This window comes from Dermacentor silvarum, chromosome 8, assembly GCF_013339745.2.
Source record: "Dermacentor silvarum isolate Dsil-2018 chromosome 8, BIME_Dsil_1.4, whole genome shotgun sequence".
In the NCBI taxonomy this organism is placed as follows: Eukaryota; Metazoa; Arthropoda; class Arachnida; order Ixodida; family Ixodidae; genus Dermacentor; species Dermacentor silvarum.
The window spans coordinates 130,307,244-130,313,847 of NC_051161.1; positions in this window are offsets into that span (position 1 = coordinate 130,307,244).

A 6,604-nucleotide genomic window follows, 5' to 3' on the forward strand; every position below is an offset into this window, starting at 1 on the left:
TCGGGCAGGAGAGCACTCACAAGTGGCAGGCACTAGAGTGGCTAGAGAGAGCAAATGCAGTCAACCATCTTCGATTTACCAGCACTGGTAAATCGCGGCATTCGATGCTATGCAGCTTCGTCTTGCGTCGTTCCAAGTTTCACCGCGCAATGTGCAGTAAACCTAGACGCGATAACGTTCGCTGCAGTTTTACATTCTTTAGGATTAAGTGTGCAGATAATAATTAGCGGCTTGTTGCACTGTACAGTTTTTGACTTCACGTCAAATAACTTTTTTTTGAACCTGCTTATCCGAGTGGTAGGGTGCATTGGTACGGTTTATTGCGAGTGGTACGGTGTGCGATTTTTGAACAGCGTTCGTTCTAAAAGTCACTTCGTTGTGAAGTCGCAAGTGCATCATTATATAGGCGTTTGACTCTAGTAAAATAAATAGCATCAGTTTACAGCCGTTGGCAAACCAAAGGCAACAAACAAGAGCGCCGTTGGAATTGCGAACTGTGAACGTGGCATCCCATGCGAAGCGGTGCCACGGCTCCTTAGATATCGTGCTTGCATATTGCTCGGGCGAAGGCTGACCAGGGCAGCAGCAGTGAATGTAAGCGGTAATGTCATGGTTAAAATTTACTTCCAAAGTTGAACTTGTTTGCGGAAGCTTGCAGTTCTTTCATTGGACACTAAATGGCATTTGCAGGTTGTGAAGAAATATGTGGCCTCTTGTCATACACTGTACCGCTGCTTTGTTATATACTTTGCAGGCAAAGGTAACGCGCGCCTCACTGCGGTATATCATGGTACCAAGGTGCCAATCGCACATACTCGACCGAGATGGCTTGTGGTAGCGCGCAGCAGTAACGGACCGTGCTATGCTTAAACGTCATTGCCCCGACCCACCTGTTCTTTATTTGAGTAGTCTACAGAGGGCGGGGCATGCTCTGTAGACTTTGCATGTGTTTGTTCCTTTCCGGTGTCCATTCGTCAAGTGCAGCAAGCTTGCAGTGGAACAACTGTTACTTGTTTGTTATAATCTTGCATGAACATAACCTAAAGAGGGAGGACCAAAATAAAAAAAAGGAGCACACGTGATATAAAGGTTATAAACAGGGAGAGAGAGAGAAACAACTTTATTTAAATAAGATCGTGCTTGGTCACTGTGGGTGGAGCTCCTCTTCCAGGGCTCCACTGGCTATTGCGGCGCGCCGGGCCTGGTCGAGGGTCGCCAGTTGGCTTCCCAAGTCCAGTTCAGAGAGTCACGCCTCCCACGACCAATTGCTAAGTGTATCGTTAAGTAGCGGCGAGACAGCATCTGCCGGACGCTGCGTGCATTGGTAAGTGATGTGTTCTAGTGTCGGGGTGGAGTCGCACCATGGACATCTGTCGCTGTGTTTGTTAGGAAGTATTTTGTGCAGTCTATGTAAATGTGGGTAGGTGTTTGTCTGTATTCGGCGCCAGTCCCTTGCCTGTCGCCTGTTGAGCTTGGGGTGAGGTGGAGCTTTGGTTCGTCTTCGTAGTCGTTGAGCCTCAAGTATGTCTCTCGGTGTGCTACCGGGTGTCAGAGAGGCGTCCGTTCGAGTGGTATGTATCGCGGCTCGACCTGTTATACCTCGAGCCAGACAATCCGCCCGATCGTTGCCTTCCACTCCGGTGTGCGCGGGACACCAGCTTATCCCGTGGTCCATTTGGAGGCTTGGTCCTAGTATGCGAAGGACCCCGGCCGGTAGAACTCCCCGAAGGAAGAGCCGGCAGGCGTCTTGCGAGTCTGTGAGTATATAAGCCGACTGGCGCTTGGCCTCAGGGTCTCGGATGGCTAGGGCTATGGCCGCGGATTCCGCCGTGGCGCTTGAAGTCGTGCGTACAGACGCTGCTACGATCGGTCTCCCCCGGTTTGTCGCGACAGCCACATAAGGAGTCGCTGTCTCACCTCTGGGGTATAAGCCCGCGTCAGTAAAGTATGTGTCTGCGTCCTCCTGCCTTTTGCGCAGGATGGCTGCTCGGGCTTGTCGCCGTTTCACGTGGTAGTGAGGGTTCATGTGACGTGGGATGGGGTTGACATGAATTCTTGTTCGTAGATGAGGTGGCATAAGTATGGTCTCGTCTCCGCAGAACTGTGGCGTTAGAGGGTATCGTAGTCGTGTTAGCACGGAGCGCCCCTGGGGTGTTGCGTTTAGTCTTTCGCGCTGGGCCATGAGTGGGGCTGCGGCGAGTTCTTCGTATGTGTTCATCATGCCCAGGTTACTGAGACGGTTAGTGCTCATGTTTTCTGGCAGGCCGAGTGCCGCCTTATAAACAGGGATAAGGTGCCTCCGGAAGGCTGGCCAACGTTTCGGTAGGAGAACCTATCTTCGTCAAAGGCGGCAGGAAATATTTAAGACATGTTTGTTCTTGCTGCTTATTTTTGTGAAGAGGCTGTAGTGCTTCAGTACCTGGAGTTTGTCATGTTTTCCTGAATACTCGCTTTATCAAAAAATAAATCTGTTTGTTCCTTCAGCCAACAAACGAGGCAAACAAAGTTGCAGCTGAAGTTCTGTGCAGTTTTTTGTAAAGTGATCGCTGGATTCCCGCTCATTGCAGAGGTAGAGTAGAGGGGATACTTGCGATGGTACGTGCCGTTACTGACCTTTCACGTCTTTGTTTTCAACAGAGGCCAGCACGCGCACGTGTACACAGGACGTCGCTCAACAGGAATAATGTGAAGGGCCAGACCACTGCGTCGTCTTTGCTGGACTTATCGAGCCGGCCGGGGGCCACAGTCCAACACAAGTAGTCCAAAGCTCAGAGAGCCCAATTGCTGATTGGTTGCTCTTAAATGTAATGACGCATCCCGCTCTATAGGGGTTCGGCCAAAAGTAGGGTCGTTGGAAAGGTCAAGAATGTGAAATCAATATTGAGGAACTTAAGTTCAAACAAATTTCGCAACTGGAAATATTGAGATAGAACCAATTTACACGTACGCCCCTTCCTTTCAACCCTCGCTCCATTTTTGTAGCCCGAAATCCTCTTCTTCGACTCGTGCGACAAAGGCGGTAGGTGGTGGGTAATGCAAAAAAAGAAGGAAATAAATAAATTCTGTAGCGTAACTATACATACACTCAAGCAGGTAAGGTGGGTTAGTTGGCCATAAGTATTATGCAACATTATTTTAATATGCAAATTTAGACGAGACAGAGACCTATACACAGGAAGAACGCCGATGTAAGGTGGTATTTACAGCACAAAAATACTTTATATATAGCCTTTGTAGAAAATTTCTTCACGTATTCGGTGCCTTTCTGAACGAGCTGGGTTGGTCCTCACGTTTCTGGCAAAAACGTCCAAGGGTGAGCTGAGATCGTCACCGGCATTTGGCACTTTCTAGCAATGCTATGGACGAGCCTAGTTTTGTCTGAGTGCTTGGTCGTGATTTTGGTAGATGGCAGCACGAAATCCGTAGAACAGAGGAAGTAGAAGTGAAATTGTTCTTTCTAAGGAAATAGCTTTATCTCAAAATTCTTAATAGTATTTTTCTAACGACTGCTATGCAGATTAAGCTTTTGTTAAATTTCTCATAAGCATAGTTGAAAACGCCTGCTTCTTGGCCAATCCCCCGTAGTGGGTATGCGCCAAAGTTTAGGAAACAAGCCAAGACAAGGTAAAACATGTTGGCATTCGGGGTGTTAAACTATTTTGGTCATTTTTGGTCAGATTTTGGGATAAAAACGTGTGGCTGAAGGGATTACAGCGTGGCTTACGATCCTCGCAGGGAGTTTAGCTTATGACCTGAAAGAATTCAACGTGCCACAAATATCATGTCATTTTTATGGAATAGGGGTCATCTCATCGGTTATCAGTGGCAAAATTTCAAGAGCGTCAGGCAATCGCAGGATCTGCAAAAACTTCTTAAGCAAGAGCTCGAAATCATTATACGGCCATTATACTTAATGTCTTCCAGAGTCATACGAGAACTGCACGTGGCGGCGAGATTACATTAGGTCGAAATAGGGGCAATGGTAAGGGTTAGGTACATTAATATTAATGTTTCTGAAATAATTATGAACTTTGCTTATAAGTACTGAATGCGCGCTTTCTTTCTAACTTCATAGCTTCCACGAGGCACCTAGTAGGTTCTCTGGTGTCATCGGTGACATAAAAGAGCCATCGCTACAATTTTTATTGAAAATAAGAGGCAGGCTAAGGGTGATATTTAGAAGTTCAAGTTCTACGGGATAATTACGGGCTGGAAAGGATGAACGTGGAAAGGATGGACGCGAGATTTGCACACCTATAGGAGCCAAAGACTTCCTTCACGGCCAGGTGGAAAACGCAGAGACTTAATCGCAGACTGCGAAAGAAAGTAGCTGCACTAAACAGGGAAATCGAAGCGCACTCAATCGAGCTTTCCAAGCAACAGTGGAACTAGGTGCGCGCGTCGGTAGACGGACTAATGAGAGCCGGAGGCAAATGGAACCTCCTATAGAAACTGTAAGACGACAGGCAGTCCAAAGGCAATTAGAGACTGGCAATCGATAGGATTTTACACAAGCAAAAGGAGCAGGGCAAAACGGAGAGCGGAGAACGGAGAACAACGGAGAACGTATCTGCCACTGGGCCCGTCGGGCGACGGCGACTATCCACAACACACCGGCACAGAGGTCGAAGAACTCGACGCGTCCTTCATGGAATCGGCAATCTGGGATGCCTTACAAGGCCTCAACGGACGCTCGGCGACGGGCCTGGATGGGGTCTCGAACAAACTGTTGAGAAATCTAGACGGAAAGTCGGTCGAGAAGCTCACCGAAGAAATCAACAAAGCATTGGACACGGGACGAGTACCCGAGGTCTGGAAAGAGGCGTCGCTCATACTAATACCAAAACCCGGTAAACCACTTGCGCCGGAGAACATGCGGCCGATATCGCTAATCTCGTGCGTGGGAAAGACGGCGGAACATGCCATACATAACCGAGTATCGCGGTACATAGAGAGAGGGCCTGTTCCCACACAACATGGCGGGCTTCAGACAGAGCCTCTCCACATAGGACGTAATGCTACTACTCAAGAAGCATATAATCGACGGCATGACCAGAGACATCAGGGACATACTGGCCCTGGACCTAACGAAAGCGTTCGACACGGTCAAACACAGATTTCTACTGGAAACGATCTCGGTGATGGGGCTCGGCCGGAAATTCCACTCTTACATAGGCTCCTTCCTCAGAGACAGGAAGGCCACCATCAAAATAGGACAGGCCATGTCCGATTGGTACACGCTGGGCGCGAAAAGCACCCCACAAGGGGCGGTGCTCTCCCAACTATTATTCAATCTAGCAATGAAAGGGCTCTCGGACTGGCTGACGAGAGTGACCAACGTCAGTCACGCCCTGTACGCAGACGACATTATGGTGTGGTGCATGGGAGGGTCCGACGCAGAAGTCGAGCGGGCTCTCGAAGAGGCGCTGGACACAACGGAAGAGTACCTGAAGGAAACGGGACTCCGCCTGTCACCCGGCAAATCGGAACTGTTGCTGTACAGGCCCTCGAAACAGGGCATGAGGAATTTGACGCTGATTGATCAAATCCTGATCAAATTGCACACGAGCGACGGCCAGCCGATCCCAAGAGTGGACACTATAAGAATCCTGGGGCTGCTAATTGAGGCTAAAGGTGGCAACACGCAAACGGTCATGACACTCACGTCCAGAACGGAGAACATGCTCCGGCTGATCCTCAGGGTGACCAACCGCAGGGGAGGGCTCAGCGAGAGCAATCTCATCAGACTTTACCACGCATTCCTCATGAGTCACGTAAATTACGTAGCCTCGGCGCTAAAATGGACCAAGAGAGACGTGGTCAAGATAGAGACACTGATGCGCAAGAGCATCAAAAGGGTGCTAGGTCTTCCGATCACTACAAGCACAGAACGGCTCGATCGGTTAGGCGTCCACAACTCGCTAGGAGAAATCATCGAAGCACAGACCAAGGTGCAGGTCGTGCGGCTGTCGATCACAAGGACCGGCAGACGCATCCTAGAAGAAGCAGGCATAAATGCAGAGGCAGAGTGCAACGCATGCAAGGTCGCGCTCAGCGCGGCGGTCAGGGGCACTTTCAAGGTAGAACCGCTTTCTGGAAACGTCCACCCGCAATTCAACGAGGGGCGCCGAAAGGCGAGGGCCCGAGCACTGCTCAGATCGACCGCCAACTGCTCGCGACTGGCGGCATTTGTAGACGCGGCCCAGTACGGGCGCAGCGACCGGTACGCGGCCGTATCAATACGCTAGGATGGCACGATCATTAACGCGGCATCGGTCAAGGGGGTAACGTCCGAAGTGGCCGAACAGGTGGCAATAGCCATGACAATGAGGGACCCCGAACGTCCTTACGTGTACACAGATTCGCGATCAGCGGCCAGAGCATTCGCCTAGGACTCGATATCGCGGGAAGCGGCGGCCGTCCTCGGCAACGAGGGAGCCGCGGGTCATCACATCGTCAAATGGTTTCTGGCCCACATGGGGGCCTATGTGCACCCCGACTTTCCCAACGCCAACGAGCTGGCGCACGACCGCGCGCGAGGACCCACGCACCGCGGCGATCGTGGCGAGCAAAGTGTCGGGGAGGGAGGGGAGCACCGAGACCC